Source organism: Alligator mississippiensis, chromosome 1 (assembly GCF_030867095.1).
Source record: "Alligator mississippiensis isolate rAllMis1 chromosome 1, rAllMis1, whole genome shotgun sequence".
Lineage (NCBI taxonomy): Eukaryota > Metazoa > Chordata > Crocodylia > Alligatoridae > Alligator > Alligator mississippiensis.
Window position 1 is genome coordinate 452,577,176 of NC_081824.1, and position 18,708 is coordinate 452,595,883.

Consider the following 18,708-nt stretch of genomic DNA (forward strand, 5'->3'; position numbering starts at 1 on the left):
TGGCTACACTGAAATCACCTCCAAGGACTTTTAATCCTGGGCTCTTCCCTACCCCACAACTATATCCCACATGTTGTTTTTTGTAACTCTGTTTTTCAAACTCTCTCCCTATTACAATGTGTTACTGTTGTGCAGAGTCTCCTGTATATCCTCTGCTTTGTAAATGTCCCTTAATTCTCTCTCCCTTCCCTACCACCCCCTGGCTTAGTTGGCTATATGGTTTATATGTAAATTTAGTTGCATCCCCCACCCCTAACCTTCCTCTACTATGTCACCCCTCTGCTCAGGCCTGCCTATATTTCTTTGCACTTTGAATTTTGTCATTTGAACTTTAACATTTTCTAATAAAAGTTAAATCTGGTGCCTGATCAAGGCCACAAGAACTGGGAGGCAGCCACAACAGAGCAGTATAAATGGAGGCAGAAGCAGAGCTCCCAGAGTCTGATGCAGCAACAATGGTGCTAGAGCAGGGGTGGGCAAAACACAACCCAGGAGCCGGGTGTGGCCTATGGGGCCCCTAAAAAAGTTTAGTAAATTAATTTGCCCCTGGATGCTTATCATGCAACCCTCCATGGCTTGCCAAAACTCAGTAAATGGCCCTTCGCCCAAAAATAACTGCCCGCCCCTGTGCTAGAGAAAAGCAAGACAACAGAAGGAGGAAAGGAAAGCAAAGCATCAGAGTGGGAAGTGGTGGAGAAAAAGAAAGGGTGGAAAAGGATACAGTGGCTAGAAGATTAACTGGTGGAACACATCACTCATTCTAGTGAGACAGGAAGAATAAGTAGTGGTGCGTGGACAATGGAATGAAGAAAACATGGCAAGAATTCAGCCCTTGCCAGAGTACCTATTGGGCCCAGACTTGAGATGCAGCTTGGGCTGGTAGTCTTGCCTGGAGGTTGGGCCTGGGAGTTCATTTTTCAGGATGTTTGAGGCTTCTAAAATGTTGGCAATTTACAGAGCAAAGAAGAAAGGGGACCAGAGTCTTCACATTTTTTCCACTTTGGAAAATTGGAAGGGAATGGGGAACACATGGTAATCATAAAACATGTTCAATTTGGCTGCACAGAAAGAGGACACAAAACTTTGGTTAAGTATATTTATCAAAAAATGAACTGGATGAAGTAGGCAACACCCAGATGGAATTTGGACAGGGGCCTGGCACACAAACCCTGTTCTGGAGCAATCTGGACAGCCCAGGAGATGTACAACACCTCATACCTCCTTTCAATAATAGCACTTGGGGCAGCTAGAGCAGTACTTTGTTATCCTGGGTAACTAAAGAACTGTAGATACAAAGAGGAAGATAGCTTGGCAGGAGCATGTCCATACATAATATGCAATATCTGCAAAAGAACAAACACGTGACCAAAGAGTGCAAGAAGGAAGAGATACTGCAAACTGTGCAGGGGCAAAGGGCATGTAATTCCAGTTTTGCCCCCAGTTGTGGGTAAACCACAAAAGGCAGGGAAAAGGAAGAGGAAGGAGGAGGGTGGGGCAAAACTGTGAGACCTTACTGGAAGAGCTTGAATAAGTGGAGCATCAGAGATCAGAAGCAGGGAAAGGGGAAGAGAAGTGGTACATGCGGAAAAAAGAGAAGGTAAAGGAGAGAATCTCGTATTGTTAGTTTGTAATGTTCCTTCTGTCACAACCCAAGGCTGTGATTTTTGTTTGTGCGCGCTTCGGCACTGCTGAATTATTTTCTCGCCGTTTGTAGCTTTCTTTGCAGGGTGCATTTCTCAAGTTGCAAGAGAAATGCATGGTGCAAAGGAGTTCCCGCCACTCGTATGTAAATTTATTCCCCGCTATTGGCTAGTTCTAAATTATTCCCATGTGGCAGCTAGCGATTGGCTTGCTAGCCGTATAAAAAGCTTGAGTGGTTTCCGCCCAAGTTGAAGAGGACTCCACATCCATCTCGTGGGGACTCTGGGTACACGGCAGGGTAATAGAAACCCTGTGAGAGACTCAGAGGAGTTTGGCAGCCTGATCCACCTCCCACCTCTTCCCGACTTCGCGCAGTAACCTTTCTTAAGGCGTATCTACGAGTTTTCTGCTTTGTGGCGCGCTTGTCGAGGACATCCAGAGCTCTGTTTCTGTGGAGCCTAGCAAACTCCACGTGATTGTTCGTGTTGTTTTTGTTTGTAACCGCAACTTAAACGAAGCTTTCCTGCCTGCACCGCGACCATCTACGGTGTAAGTAAAATAATCTTTATATCAACCTTTAAGCGTCTGTGCCTAATTCTAGCGTGTCGCCCGTTTTCTCCAACCCAGCGTGCCCGGGCTGCTGGCCACAGCCCGCGGCGCGAAAAAAGGGCCCCGGATCGCTCCTGGCCTGCACACCTTCCAGTATTGATTTTCAGTTATGGAAGAAGAAGTGTACCACTTGCAACTATATTCACATGCCTGTGAATCTTGCTATAGATCTGGTAGTTGAGGGGTGGGGAGGAGAAGAGTAAAGTAAAGTAGTATGGAGAATGAGGAGGGTAAAATGAAATGGTTGGGAATTAGTAGTAAAAGGAAGAAGGATGTGGGGCAAACAAACAGGGAAGATGAAAATGACAGAACAGGCTCCTTTCTAGATCCTCCATCTACCCCACCCCCTACTAGCCATTAAGGCAGGCAAGCCTAAAACATTTTGGCAGTGTTTTTTACTACCCAAGAAGACTAGGCAGAAAGATTCCTAGAACTGGACACAGAACAACTAGACATAGGCTTGTTGTTTTGATGACCAGTTTGGAGTGGAAGAGGAAAATGCATTGGAGAAAGAGCAGCCAGAGTCAACGGAACAACACCTGTAAAAGTCGAAGAGGAACCAAGACCTCCAAAACAACAGTAGAAGAAGTCTTGCTGAATGCAAGATCAGAACTGAAAGATGGGTGGAGGATACTTGAAGCATATTTAAAAGTGGATATTATTGACTTGCAACAGTGCACAATCTCCACACAAGAATTGTATACAGGCAACCCGCGCTTAAAACGAACATTATAGTGAAATTAGCACTAAACGAAACAGTGTTAAATTGATACCCGACTTCACTTGGCACTAAGCAAGTTTTGTTATAATACCTGCGGTCACCATCTTGGGTCATCAAAAATTTTCGGTTTTGCTTATTTCACTTAAACACTTGGTTTTTCAGGAACCAGTTAAGTGCACTAAGCAGGGGTTGCCTGTAGAGTATGAAAGACATTGGATACTGGAACCATTTGGTTGGTCTAGTTCCAATATGAGCAGAGCAGTAGGGGTAGCTATCTTAATCAAGAATCTGGGAATTATGATTAGAAGAATCAGAGAGGTGGTGGGTGGAAGGATGTTGCAAGTGATGTGCAAAGACCATGGGTCAGCTTTCAGGATCATTAATATTATATGCACCACTAGAATGAGATGAGAGGTGTGGTTTTCTGGAAAGGCTAGAGTTTGTCACAGAAGACACAGAACCCTATGTTAAGGTAGGGGATTTTAATTGTGCGCATGAGGCATGGGATATGAAAGATGGGAAGGCAAGAAGGGCCTAGAGAGAAATCCACGCAAATCTTGAACCAAATACTCTAATATGACAACCTACAGGATACCAGGGAAAGCAGTGGCATTTACATGGCCCAATGCAGAGGGCAGGCCTTTTCACAAATAGATTATATTTTGACATCTAAATACTGAAGGAAGATGGAAGCAGCAACAGAGCCTGTCTTTTCATTAGATCATTGTCTATTGACCATGTCATATTGAATGAAATAGTTTGAATGTTTGTAAAGGTTGCCCATTAGCCAGTTTCAGGAAGATAAGATTTATCTAGTTCATTGTTTTGGGACTACGTGCAAAAGGTCCTGACTTTGCTTAAAGTCTTAATTTAAATTTCATCTTTTAGAAATCTTTTACAAAGAGAGCAAATATCCTGAATTCCAAGAGATCAAACCCTGAGGCCTTTTGACCAGGTTGGTAAGAAACGGGCATTTGCAGTGATATGGAAGTTTCCCAAAGGTAATTTAAAATGCTCAACAAAGGTAAAAGAATCTGTTGAGTAAGATCCGAGCCCAAATTTGGGAGCAACCATATATTGAGTAGGAGGAGCCCACTGACGGCAACTCGCTCAATAAAAACGGTAACTTGCCGTCCCAATTTGGAGGTGACTATACTTGTAGAACAACGAAGGAAAAATCGCAAGTATAGCCCGGTTCAGACTGATCACCTGAAACTACCCTCTCCGTGAACACGAATCTCCTAGTTCACGCTGAAGCCGCGGAGCACCTGAAAAGGACTGAAGGAAGGGGACTTAGTCCTATCAGTGCTGAAGCCAGCCTACTGAATTGTATTGCTGAGCCCATTTCATTGAACCGTACTACTGAGGCCAACCCATTAAATCGTACTACTGAGGAATGAAACCATATTTTGGTATTTGGCTTCTTGGAATTCTAGGATTGTAAGTATAATATGAAAAATAATAGTACTGATTCAAATTTAACTTTTAGTTGTAATTGTAGTTGTTTTTGTAACACTAATTCTTATAATATTGTTTGGGAAGGAAGTGCATTCGGAGCATTGTTTCTGATATATGTAATTATTGTGTTTTTAATGTTTGTAGTGTTTCTTAAAGCTAAGCAGTGTTATATACGTAGCAAAGAGTTTTAAAATAAAATTGTGTTGTATAAATTAAGTGTGTAATCATTGTGAAATCGTGCAATCAGCTAACTACTCCCCCAGCCAGTGCATCAAAACGAATCAGTAAATTTTGTGGGATTTTCTCTATTCCATAACCCACTAGACACAGACCACAAGTCTGGAGGAGGGACAGAGAATGCAGAAAGGGAAAGGAATGTGAAAACCAAAATCAAGTCTGCATATGCAGTCATGTACTTTGATTCTACTAATAAAGTGAGCATTTCCCATCCAGAATGGACTGTGAAAATGGGTTAAAGGAAGGCATGAAAGAACTCTGTGAGGGTGGGGAGAGAATGTGCAAAGACAGAAGTGTATAGAAGACAACTACAGCAAGATCTACAAAAATGGCATCATTTGAGTAGGTTAAGGTTTTGAAGCAAAAGAAGGAACTGTGGAGGAGAAAGGAAACCTCAAACAATGGTTCAGAGAACAGGGCAGAAAGAAGATATTCCTGGTACCCGAGATGTAGGGCAGAAAGTTTTCTAGTGCTTCATTTTTCCATGGGAAATTTTCCATTTCTAAAAATTCATTAGTAAAAATTAATGGATGCCAATACAGTATTAGGCAAGCTTGGCAGTTTCAAAGTTCTAATTACAAGTTTTTCAAGCAATTATCCCTAGAAAGTGTGCGAGAGAATACATACATGTTAAATTGATTTGTGAACAGGCAGGTAACTACAGTACACTCGCATAATAATCCAAACCCAAAATCAAGTTATGAATTCACTTAATTGGCCATGCAGATCAAATCAAAACTAAAACTAAAATTCTTATTTCACCTCAAACTGCAAGTGAAAGCAAAACCAGAACTAGAACTGTGATTAATTTGCTTCATTTCAGTTCAAACACACAGAGCAGTGTCTCATTTCCTTTCTGGAGTTGGGAAAGTTGGAAGTGTTTGCATAAGATCTGTTAGATTGTTAGTGCTTTTGGTTTCAAGTAGTCATAATAATGCCCAATCAGAAAAAACAAAACAAAACAAAAAAAACAAGTGCATGGCATCTTTATAGTGAAGTTCAAGCCACTGAAGGAAGGAAGCAAGCGAGTATATGTAAATATTGTGGGCAGGAGCATGCTAACAACAAGAATGAAAAAACATGCAACAACATGTAGAAACTGTCCTAAAAGAATACAAGCCATATACAGAAAGCTAATACAACTAAGTGGTATGTGACAAGGGACTGGGCATAAATCAAATACTTAACCACAGGGAAAGAAACCGAGCAGAGCGAAGATAAGACAGGAAGAAGAGTGCTTCCAGAGCAGCTGCTCCTTTAAGACAGAGAAACCCCAGGATGGGTGGTGTGGCACACAGAGAAAGAACTCCTAAGAAAAAAAGGCTGAAAAAAGACTGCTGGGAATGGAGAATCCCTAGAACCGGACCCAACTAGAAGACAAGACTTGACCCAATATCATTAAGCGGGGAAGTCACCGGTGAAGTAAGTTCATCTTAAAAATAAAAAATAAAAATAAATAAAAATACTCCGCAGGGAAAAAGAGCCTTGGCCAAAGTTGCAAGAAGGAGAGAATAGTGACTATTCCTCAGGTCCAAGCAAAAGTTGAGTTTATGGTTTCCTTCGTTTTTGGACACTGAGCCTAGCTCTAGGGGGTTGGAGGAGAGAAGGAGCCTGTGACAACTACTCCCTCACCCTTAAAAAGGTTGAAAAAAAAAAAAAACCTCTCACACACACACAAAAAAAAAATATTAACCTAAAAGAAGCAGGAGTGTCCCAAGGGATCTAGAGAGACCAGATCTTACCTGGAAATAGAGGGAATTAGAAGAAAGAGACAGATACAAAAGAGTATCCTGGTCACATCTGAATGGTTGTTACCTTTACCCTAAATGGTGTATTATCCCAGACTAGATCCAGCTAAATATTTCTAATATAAAAATTAAGAGTTACATACAACAGCAGAAAATAACCACAGTTTATCCAAGAGATTTCAGTAACACCTCCCAAATAACATCCAAATTAATCAAGATGTGGCAGGTGAGAGTCAAAATATAATACAGGAGTCCAAACACTGGGCAATCTGAGAAATAAAAGCTAAAATAAGACCTCAGACATAAGTGGTTCCGTCACAGGGTGGGTGGAACAACATCATCTGACAAAAGTCTACTTCAAGAATCCTAAGTAAACAAATGTATATGTTAAACAACACAGTAGAGACCAGCATCTATATTGTTTTAAAACATTACAAGTCTTTCCCCCCTTTTGTTGCAGGAATTTTGTAGCTCAAGTGAAATACCAGATTTGCAAAAAAAAAAAAAGGAAAATGAAAATGCTGAGCTGCCAGATCTGAGGGAAGAGACAGCAGGATCCTTGCTTTCAAGATCACCATCACCAAATATGCAATCCACCATGAGTAGCTGCTCAGGAGTCAAGCTTTTTAATCAAACTTTATGGGCAAAATGTCAAAAGATAAAAAAAACAGATGAGACATTAGCTCAAGCTATATTTGCCAGTGGTACACCTCTTTCTTAACTGGAAATCAGTACTGGGAGGAACATTACAAACTTATTTGCCAATCATATAAGTTACCATCACATTATTGCGTACATCACATTCTCTCTTAGAAAGTATGACAGAGTTCAAACAATGGTTAGTCAAAGGATTGGTCAAGCAGAATCAATTACTCTGATGTCAGATGGGGTGGACCGATATACAAGGAAATCCTTTATTGAATATTATATGTTAGCAACACCTGGACTAATTTTCCCAAAAGCAATTGCTACCAAATCTTCTCGTCATACAGGTGACTACATAGCCAAATTACTGAGTGAAGAAATTGAAAGTGAAGGTCCATTCAGGGTACAAGCCCTTGTAACTGATAATGTAAACATGAAAGCTGCATGGCAGATGTTAAAGGCAAAGTATCCTCATTTAATAGTATTTGTCTATCTTGCTCATGGGTTAAATCTTCTGGCAAAGGACAGGGTAAGGTGAGTACAATGAAGACAATATTGGCAAACTACAAAGCGACTGTGAAGTTATTTAACAATCACCCTGTTGCTAATCACACTAAAGAGAGTACAGAAAGAGAAGCAAGGGAAGGCACTTTTAGTGCCAGGAGGAACTAGATGGGGCTCAGCTACAAAGTGTTTACATAGTTTGCTGTGCACAAAGAACTGTTTGCAGTGTGCTTCAATAGATGACACCATATCCCAGATTATTCCACTGAACACTGAAAAGCAGATTATCAACAATGTGTTCTAGGCTTGAGTTCAATTTGGTGAAAATGGGGGCGCTGGAGCTGCTTACTCTGCCTGATGCCACTGCCAGCCACAGCCAGTAGCAGCAGCCTGCTATCATCTGGCACAAACCTGAGGGCACATGCCTCTTGGGAAGAGCCCGGCACAGCTCCACAGCTCTCCCTGGGGCATGGAGCAGCAAAGTGAATCCTGGAGGCAACAGCAAGGGGCCCACACCCACCCACATGCCCTTCTCCTGCAGGCAGGAGCTTCCCTTCCCCACTCACCAGCCATACCCCGGGGAATTGTGTGATTACGCCTAGTCAAAGGTTTACACACAAAATTACGTGGGCACGTAATCCCTGGGGTGCAACTCAAAGTGCCGTCTCAGGAGGGAAAGGATATTCTTTATGGTCAAAGCAGGAAGAATAGGGAAAGCTAGGTTTTGTCTCTAGTTCTGTCACACATTTCTATGCAACTCTGTATCACTCAGTCCACCCCTCTTATCTCAGCTTCCATCTGAAAAATAGGGTGATATAGTACTTCCCTGCCACAAAAGGCATGGAGAGGATTGATTAGCAGCTGAGATGTTACACCTGAGGCCATGAGCTAAAACAGAAAACAGCATTTCTCAACCTCTGGGTCACAACAATGTATGAAAGCCTGGCAAGCAAGCTTTAAAAACGGATCAACAAACTTTAAAAATTAATTCTCCTTTAAAGAAAGAGAAAAACGTGGGAAACCGTGGTTTTTCCCCTTGCAGGCTGAAGCTCTTGACAGCCTGCAAAGGGCTGCTTCGGGCCCCCCCCACCATGATCCACACACTGGGGACTGGGGGCAGTAATGAGAGGCAGTAATGAGAGGCACTGGGTCAGCACTGGCCACCACTGTTTACAAATAGGTCCTGGTACAAAAGAGGTTGAGAACCACTGAGCTAGAGGTACACTGATATACTGGTCCATATTGTAAATGCTCTAAGAATATCCACAGCAGGGTACCTGAAACCAGAAGCATCAAAAGTAGAAGCTTCTCTGAGGCATTAGCCTTAGGAATCCAAGTCCAGCTAATCAAGTTCCTCCTTTAACTATACTGGGATTTGTGTAGCTGGCATAGACTTCAGCTGAGTTGCACGAAGGATGAATGCAGCCAAAATGCCTCAGTAACTGTCCCTGTAACAACTGCCACAGGGATTCAGGCAGGCAAGACCCTAACTTGAGGCTCAACAGTGCAATGGCAATGCAGGTGATCTGCTGACAGTGAACTGCAGCTCAGCTGTGGTCCAAACCCCAACCTGAGAGCAGCTGCAAAGCGACAATCCAGTCCCCTGGCTGCCAGGTTCCTGGGCTTAGAGAGGCCAAAACACACCCCCTTATCTCCACCAGGACACCTTGCCCCTGCTGCAAAAAAGGTACCTGCCTACCCCATGCTACTTTGTGCTGCAGCTCCCTTGCAAACAGTCTTTCAGCTGCTACTTCAGAACCAGCTCAATTCACTCCCCAGGCACCAAGCAATGGACATCCGCAGGGACTGGGACTGCAGCTCCAGAGCAGCCAGACCCATGTTTCCAGGACTGGAGCGTGCAAACCACCCTGGTATGCAGACACAGCCTTGCAAAGCAGTTAACAAGCCTACCAGTGCCTCTGGTCAAAGCTTGCCATTAAAAGACATTTCTTTCTTGCAATAATCTAGTTGCTCTAATAAAAGAGATCACCTCTATCTACCGCGAGTCCCAACTGCTTCCACCTGTTTAAGTAGCCCAAGTCCTTCAATTAATAAAAATCCAAAATTCTCCAGCCAGAAAACTCCCAAACCTGCATTTTTCCCCCCAAATGCAATGAAACGCCACATACCTACCTACAGGTTGATCAGCTAAAGCCGATACATTTACATTTCTGAAGCAATGGGAATAGCTACCAGTGCTTCTATGTTATATAACCAAACAAAGTCGACGTAGCCCCGACCTGAAGGGGCTCCGGCCCCACGCGGACCCCCGGCGGCTCCAGCCCGCGGCGGGCCGAGCAGAGGCAGCAGGTCCCGGCGCCCCCCCCGCGCCCCGCGCACTGACCTGGCTCCGGCTCCCGGCTGCGCCGCCGGCCCCAGTGCGCGCACCTGCACCTCGGACGTGGCGCCGCCGCCTCCAGCAGCTTGCGAAGGCAAACCTTGCGAGGGCTTTTCGCCCTTCCCGAAGGAAATCCGCGGGAGACAAGCGGCCGGGAGCCGCGAGCACGGGAGCGGAGCGGAGCGGAGCGGAGAGGAGAGCAGCCCCAGCTCCCGCGCACACGCTCCCCGCGCCGGGCGCCTGCGCAGAGACGGGGGCTTCCCCTCAGTGGCCCTGCTGGGAAAGCGGCGCCACCTGGCTTCCGCCTTGCCCGCGGGTCTCTGCCCCGGGAACAATCCTGCCGGTGGAGCTGCGCTGCTGCACGAGGCCCGGCTGGCGCAACATGCTTCAGTTTTACCCCGTTCGGATCATTGTAGGGCGGAGGCGTTTGCTTTAGTTTTTTTGTGTTTCAGTTAGGGTTATTCTTTTTGGTTTCTTCAGTTCCTTTTCCTGACATCACAGTAGCCCTAGTGTCACTGAGAAACACCCTCTGCTTTTCCAAGCTTCCCAGAACACAGCCTTTCTTTCCAAATGAGCAATTAAATGAAGGGCTGCTAGAAGGCTTTCCAGGAGAGGTTGCTAACCAGCGGGTCCCACAGGACAAGATGAGGTCCAGGGTGCATCAGACAGAAAACTTTTCAGTGATGAGACTTCTCCTTGCGCGGGTTTTCTGTTGGTTTGTTTTGGTTTCGTTTAATGAAGCAAGGGGGTGTCGGTCTCCCAAGCATGTTTTCCTAGCAGGAGGTCTGAAAAGTATGGCTATTTTCAAAAACCAAATGTTTGCCCCTTCCTCTCAAGTCCTTGTGCACCACAAACAGAAGGGTGAGCAGTTTGAGTGCTTGCACGTGACCGTGCATTTGCATGTTTAATTAACCCATTGGTCGGTTAATCTGGCAACCTGTGTGAATACCTACCTGACCTGCTGCATGGCAGTGGTAACCTTCAGCAGAAATGGGCTTCTTTGTTGCCCTAGCAAAACAAGCCTGCTATGCCTAGACTTGGTTGCCAGGGAATTATCTGCCTGTGACCTGTAACTGAGTGCCTTTACATAACTTAGGTATCTGTAATGGTCTACAGATAAAATTACATTCAGTTTTTTTGTTTTTCTTTTGTGTTTTTGCCAAAATCTAGTTGGTCTAATACAAGATATCACCCCTACCACAAGTCCTGATTCTTTTTACATAGCTTAATGTAACTGTTGTCTCTGACTGCACTTCATAAAATGGTGATTTACAATCTGTTTATTAGCTGCAGTGCCCCTAACATCCTGGAAACAATGAGTTGAGTGCCAAGGGGTCTAGGATGTAGCCCTGTTGGAAGACAGGCAAATCAGGTTCTTTGGATAAATCTGATATCTTTTATTAGACCAACTGAAATAGTTTGAGAGAGAATTTTTCCAGCTTTTTGAGTTAGTTTAATGAAGGATATCAGATTTACCCAAAGAACCCTGAGTTGATTGCCAGGCACTTAGACCTGCTGCAGGATTTGCATTTGCCCTCCAATTCATTTCTACAAAGCCACCCTGGCAATGGCAAACAAGACTGCAGAGGAATAAAATGGTAGGTTTGGGGGAAAAGCCCTTTCTTACAAATATGGATGAGATATGTATATGTATTGTTCCTGACATGCTGCAGAGAACCCGCAACCCTAGTTTTATTTGTGTCTGAAATTACAATCTTCTCAGCTCAGTTCTGCCATTCAGTAGATTTGGCCTGCCTGAAAGATACCCAAAAGGGGGGAGGGGGGGAGGACTAAGCATTAAATTAAAGTGCAATTTCCAGAATTGGTTTCTAGTGTCACCACATGTCATTGGGTGATGTGCTGACTTTGGGTGGGCTGGCAAAGGGCAGATGGAAGTCGAATTCCTCTCAATGGAATCTGAACAACAGACAAGTAAATCCTAGTGGGGGATTCTCCCCACAGGCAGATTAACCAGAGTTTATTGGCTAGTTAAGTAGGGAGCAGGGAAACCAAGTCCTAGCCTCTGACCATTGTTCTTTCTTAGGGTTGCCTTATTAGAATTGGGTGCAATCCAGGGATTGGAAACCCCTGGCACGTGAGCCAGAGCATGGAGTCTGGGCAGCTGCCACCAGCCACAGAGCCTGGGGCTGCTTGCAGCAAGCAGACAATAGGGAGACTGCAAGCTCTGCAGCAAGTAGCCCAGGCTCCATGGCTGGCAGCAATTGCTCAGAGCACTGGCCTGCTGAAGCTAAGAAGCTGCAAACAGCTGCATCAAGCTCTGTGGTGGCACTGGGTGCACACAGGCTTCTGGATGGATGGATGGTGGTATAGGAGCCAGGGTTGCCCTGCCCCAGGCCCTTTTACTGCTGTCTGCCAGTACAGTGGTTTCCTGACAGTGTAGAAGTTTGCAACCTCCCAGCTGCCAGCCACAGCTGGCCCAGGTTCTAGGCAGCTGCAACAAGCAGGCTGCAAACTGCTGCACTGGGCTCCAGAGCCCTGGCACCAGCTCAATGCTGTGCACCTCAAGGCGTGAGGAAGGGGAGAGGCCTGGGGGCATTACAATCCCTGCTCCCCACCCAGGCCACCTGCCCAGAAGCGCGTGTGCAGCTGCTGCAAGCAATGGGGATCAGGCCCCTCATGGCTCCCCCATGGTCTGCCCCTGATATGGCAAATTAAGACATCAGTCAGGATTGGGGTATTTTTCGCCTGACCCCTGGTGTGATTACTGGCCTCTGTATCTCAACTCCCTTGCTGACAGTCTCTCGCATGCTAACAATCATTGCGATTCAGACTGAACTGCTTCTGGGAGCAGAGTATCTGGGAGGAGGAAGGTAGCGACACACCCAGGACAGCCAAATGGGATGAGGGGTGCTCAGGACTCCCCAACAACAAAAGGAGTCTTTTCACTTCACCAGCTAGCTATATAGCTTGTAAGATGCGGTGATATACAGATCCATTTAATGGATCCAGGCTGAGATCTGTTACCAATTTGTTTCCCAAAACAAAGTTCTTGGAGCACAAGTAGGTCAAGTGCCTAGGTTTCCAAAAAGCTACAGAATCTTTGAACTAGCTCCGGATCTAACAGCTCTTTACTTTGCAGCCAGAGAAGGAGAGTGGAATGGCAGTGCACTGCCATGCAGAAGCATCCCTAGTGAAGGTGGGCAGCAGCAGAGCAGTGCCCTCAACCGTAGTGATCCCCAGTGGTGGTGAGGACTGATAGTAATGGTGGAGCAGCTACACTAGCTACCATATTCACTCCATGTGACTGAGAGAACTCTGAACATATTGGCTGTAATAACCTGTTCCTAGTTGGTTGCAGTGGGCCACTGATTATTTAAGGGTTTCCCATGTCTGTTGTTCCATTCCCTTCCCCCTAAAATAAACCATGCGATAGTTTGGTATTGCTTGCAAATGCGGAACTTTGTTTTCCCAGGTTTCTGGGTGGGGGTTTGAGCCAAGGTAATACATTTGTATAAAACCCCTAAGCTGAACTCAGCCCTTCTTACTGCAGTCTCATGCCCAGCCGAAGGGTAACACCCACATAGCATCAACCTACTATCACACTTGTCTAAAGGCCCTTTGAAGCCTTGCACAGTGTGCACCTCCATCTAACTTGGGGTGGAGATTTTGTCCTTCTTTCTCTCCCTTAGCATCCTGCTCCTTTAGCCAGGAGTTGGGCACAAGAACTGGCAGTCTTGTCCACAGCCAGCTAATATGCCCCACAATGCTGTCTCAGTCCTTCACCCACAGAAGTGCTGAGGCCACACTTCCAGCAGCTGTGGCACACTGCCCATGCCCACCCAGCCCCTTCCGGGAGGAAGCACACTGCAGCTTAGCTGCTTCTTTCCTAGCCAGTGTCACGGAGACACCTGTACTCTGGGCAATGGGGGGAAATCTCCAGTCCAGTAGCCATTACACATGCCACAGGGGCCTGCGTTACAGGAGTAGGGGTGTTCAGCAGCTGACTGTGGCAGGGTGCTGAGGTCAGGTGGATTCTGGGAGGGAGCAGTGGGGTGCTGGAGCAGAACTAGGGGATGATGGTGGCACAGGCATGGGAAGATTAGAGGGTGCACCAGTGTCATGCAGTAGACAGGGACTAGGTAGGCGGGGGTGCTTTGGCAGGCAGTAGGTGTTTGACTAGAGGCCCAACAGGGCCTCAATTCCTAGCATAGCTCCCTCCCACCCCTTCTGCTTATTTTGAGGAAGGCCTCAGGTTCCAACCAGGCTTCTTTCCTGGAAAATAAAACCTGGCCTGGCCAGGTTCTCAAAACATGGGAGCAAGGAGTTTTAAGACCCTTGCAGATCACAGCTGGAAGAGCCCTCTTTACAGACTTAACACTGTAGGGACAACTCATTAGCACCCATGCCCAAGTACTGAAATAAGTCACACCTGTATGGCTAGCTGCCTGCTAACAGGTAATTGGGTTTTGTTATGTAATCATTAAAATCCAATTGGTTTCTCCAGGTACTGGCTGTGTAACACAGGTGTTAACAATGAAATTGTTCTAGCAGTCTGCCTGTCTGAACAGCCAGCTGAGAGCAATTAAAGGCTCTGGTTGTATTCCTTGTGATGATTCTTTAAGCTTAATGGTACTGTACCTAGCAAACCAGGACAAGGCCAAGCCATGAGGGACTGGGACTCCTTGCAGCAGCTGGGAAGTCTGGTGTCTGGGAGAGGGAGGGTGGATTGATGATGTGGTAGGGAGAGAGGGGTTGGTAGGCAGCAGGGCTTGGCAGCTGTGGAGTGCTGGGGGTGTGGGTACTGTGGGGGGAACAAGAGGGGCAGGAAACAGGGATGAAACAGGGTGGCAAGAAGATGGGGCACACAGGAGAGAGGGATATTGGGATGGCAGTCCTAGATGGGGAATGTGGGGGGTACTGGCAGGGGGCTCTAAGGCAGTGGTTCTCAACTTTTATTTATTAATTTTTTTTTTGTACCAGGACTCATCTGTAAACATTAATGGCCAGTCCAGACCTAGTGCTCTTCACTCCTGACCCACTGCCCCCAGTATATAGGCTGGGGGGGAGGATATAGCGGGGCCCTAGTCAGCCTCTCGCAGACTGGAACTCTGCCAGCCTGCAAGAAAAAAGCCAGGTTTCCCATGTTTTTCTCTTTCAAAGGAGAATCCATTTTTAAAGTTTGTTCACAACCCTTTCATATATTCTTGAGACCCACTTTTGGCTCGCACCCCACAGGTTGAGAAACGCTGCTGTAAGGTGCTTTGGTGGGTTAGGAAGACCTTGTGGCTGGGAGTGGCAGAAGCTACTGTGAATGGTTGGAGGTGGGTGTTGGCAGTGACAGGGGAAAGCAGGAATTGGGGTGGAGGTGGAAAGCATATGGGGTGTGCAGGCTGCTGAAGGCAGGCTGGGGTGAGAGGCACTGGACAGGGGAATAGTTCTGCAGTAGGCATTGGGCTTCTTTGGATGAATTGAAAAGAAAAGGGGTGATCTGTTCAGAGACGGCTGCTAGGAATTTGGGCTGCCACTGAAGCCAGGAGGTGCCCTTCTTGGTAGAGCCTGTGTGTGTGAGACTGTCCTGGTGGAATAAGCCGAATGACCTCCCCAGTCTGCGCTGTGGGCACACATCCACTCCAGGAACAGCACCTTCCCTTCTCTCCCACAAGTCACTCCTTTTTTTTCCCCCTTTACAATTCATTCCCTCTCCCTTCCCTGCCACAATTTCAACCCATTCTCTCTTCTGAACAAAAAACACTCGCCACCATAGGCCACAGCACGGTTTCCAAAACAGAGCACAATGCTTTCATTTTTTGCTGTTTCTCTTGGCCTACTCAGTCATTGAAACAGTATTGCCAACTCCACCATGTAAAAAATCATGAGATATACTCTTAAAAATCAAGAGATTTGGCAGCTAAATCATAAGATCCTATTTTTTAAGTGTGTGTGTGCAGTGGGGAGTGTTATTTGTAAAGAGATGGGGGGGGGCTGTGGGTGTCTGTCTGAGGTTTGGAGCCTGGGGAGAGGGGGTCCCTGCATACCCTGGCAGCATGTAAGGTACTGTGGGTCAGGAGTAAGGGGCAGCAGCAGGGCTGGGTATGCTGTGGCTTAGGGCTGAAGGGCGGATACAGACACACACACTTGCAGACACACAGACCGCACCCAGCTGGAAAGTGGAGGGGAAGGGGCAGGGGGTGCAGATTGAGGCCCCCATGGTGTGGGAGGAAGTGGGGCAGGAGCTGGCATGAATGGGGCCCCGGGGGCTGGGGTGGGTTGTATGACAGAGGGAGCCCAGACCAGGCACCCCTGAGGGAAGCGTGGGGAAGCATATGCCCCCCGGATTTGTGCGCAGGGCAGAGGGGCTGCCCACTGTGGGTCTGGGGCTCTGCACCATGCTGCCTTTGCCCCAAGAGCCGCATGATGCCATTGCTACCTGCCAGACAGCAGGAGGCACGCTGGCCTCGTGACTGAGCTCCTGGGGTAAAGGCAGCAGGATGCAGTGCCCCAGCCTGAAATGGGCAGCCCACCTCTGCCCCGCGCACAAATCTGGAGGCCGCGCTGTCTCTAACTGACTGCCACTCTATGCACCCTTCTTCTACTTTCATAGTATTCCCAGTTGTGATTAAACTGAATCATCTGTCATCACTTCTGTGCAACTGTAACTTCTCAACCCATCTGCTCATACAGATTTACAGGCTGGACACTATTAGAAAAAAAATCCCCTTATCCCAAGTCCAGGGGGGCTATACCTGAACCCGATAATCTGTAAGGTCCCTTCTAGCCCCTAACATCTATGAAACTATCCCTTGCTTCTGCTTATGCAGTTCCAACCTGCACTGGCTTTTGCTTTTCCTGCCTCTAGTTTGGTAAAACTATTTGACTTGTTCCCCAAACCTCTCCTTTCCCTGTGCTTTGAATAATTCCCTCCTCCCCCATACATGTTTTTGTATGTTTCCATAATCTAATTTAATTTAAATTTCCTTTTTTTTTTTCATTCTTGTGACCTCAGAACCACAGACCTGAAACTAAGACAAAGATTTCAGGCCATTTAGAGAGCTTAAAAGGTCCAGGAATGCTGACAGATCTTTGCTTTCAGCGTATTGATTATTTTGGGGAGGTAAGTATTGCTTACCTGCGCCTTGCCAGAAAACACCAGCTCAAGATCAGCAAGGACTTTACTGTTTGCTGCTTCCATACAGAAAAAAAATTAAGTGAATGAAAACTGAACAGCCTCCTTGTTACTTTCATTTCCTTGTTTCTTCCTCTTTTTTAAGTGGAATAAAGCAACATGTGGTCTTAATGGAAGAGGGGAGTCCTGCATAATTTTGCCCATTATTTTCCAGTACTTTTGTTTGATATCCATTTCTGCTCTTAGGAGCCATTGCTGCTGCTGTCATGTCTTCTATCAGGCAGCTCCATGTTCACTCACAACAGCTACAGAAAGTTTCTGAGGAAAAATGTTAGGTGTTTTTGTGAGCCCCTGAAACCAGAACGAGATGAGGAAAGCTATGGAAAGTGTATATAGAAGTACTCCTTTCTATCCCTCCAAGAAGCTTCCCCAAGATTGATATTACCACTAACATGCTGTGTTTGCACTCTAGAAATGGGACTGTATCTTGACAAGTTAACTCTGAACAGGTTAGTTGTCCCAAGCAAATGCCAAGGGCAATGCACTTATATCTTCAAAGTTAAATCAAAGGTTGGAGCAAAAAAGCCAGCACTCAGCAGAAGGAACTATTTGACTCCTATCTATTGTTTCATTTGTTACTGTGGTTTTGTTCCATTATTAATGACACCAGAAAGAGAGAACAAACATGAGATCCTCTGCGGGGACACAGACGAGGCAAGAAAGAAAACTGGAATTAACCAAAATGTGTAGGAAAACGTAGGGCTATAATAAGGCAAGCTAAAAAAAAAAAAATCGAGAACTTGCTGGAGACATAAAACAATAAAAAATTATTTAAGTACATTACAAGCAGGAAACCTGCCAGGGAGTCAGTTCAGTCACTGGATGATCACGGTGTAAAAACAGATTGGAAATAAGTTAGGCCTACTGCAAAAGAATGAAATTAATCCTTTGCATCTGTCTTTATTGTAGAAGATGTGAGGGAGGTTCCTCACCAGAGCCACTCCTCCTCCCAGGGGACAAATCAATAGAAACTGACTCATATGGAGCTATCAGAAAATAAGGTTTGAAGCTGGTAACAGCTACCAATTGCCAGGACCAGACGGCATTTACCCTAGAGTCCATACTCCAAATTGTCAAACTCTTTAGCATGCAACCTTCACCAAAAACAACCTTGGTCCCAGAGGACTGGAGTTTTGCAAATGTTAACTCCACTCTTTAAAAAAGGCTCAGGATAGGCAGGGGCAGGACCAGGCAACTAGAGGGAACAGGCTAAATTCTGTTTCTCAGAAATCTGTAGAAAGATAGTAAAAATGGGGTTGTCCAGTTCATGGGTAAAACAAATTTGATGTGGAGAAATCAGCGTGGCTTTGCTAAAGCAAGAACATGACTCACCACCAGCCTGTTGGAGTTCTCTGAGGGCAGCAACAAGCATGCAGATCGTTGTGATCTGGTTGATATAGTATATTTTGACTTCCAAAAAGCCTCCACAAAGCCTCACATCAAAGGGCATTTGTACACACCACAAGATTTCCCATTAACCCATATGCAGTGTAGGTGGAGCAATGTTCTGGGGCCCCCACCAGTGGGATCCCCAGTACCCAATGAATATTAATCCACCTCAAAACCACAAAAACAACACCCAACCACCCACCCAATGCTAGTGCTGCTTTACAAAAAGCGCCTCAGTGCTCAGGTTTTGCAAATAGTTTCACAAAAGACAGCA

General features: G+C 45.9%; 1 long non-coding RNA gene across 1 annotated transcript in view; it reads right to left on the minus strand.

Annotated features, from left to right (window-relative positions):
* Positions 1-10,765, minus strand: part of LOC132248503 (uncharacterized) — a 66,577-nt gene extending 55,812 nt beyond the window's left edge. The window contains exon 1 of the long non-coding RNA XR_009459701.1: positions 9,908-10,765. This is a non-coding gene — a long non-coding RNA (uncharacterized LOC132248503). The remainder of the gene's footprint in view (positions 1-9,907) is intronic.
* Positions 10,766-18,708: the final 7,943 nt, after the last annotated feature.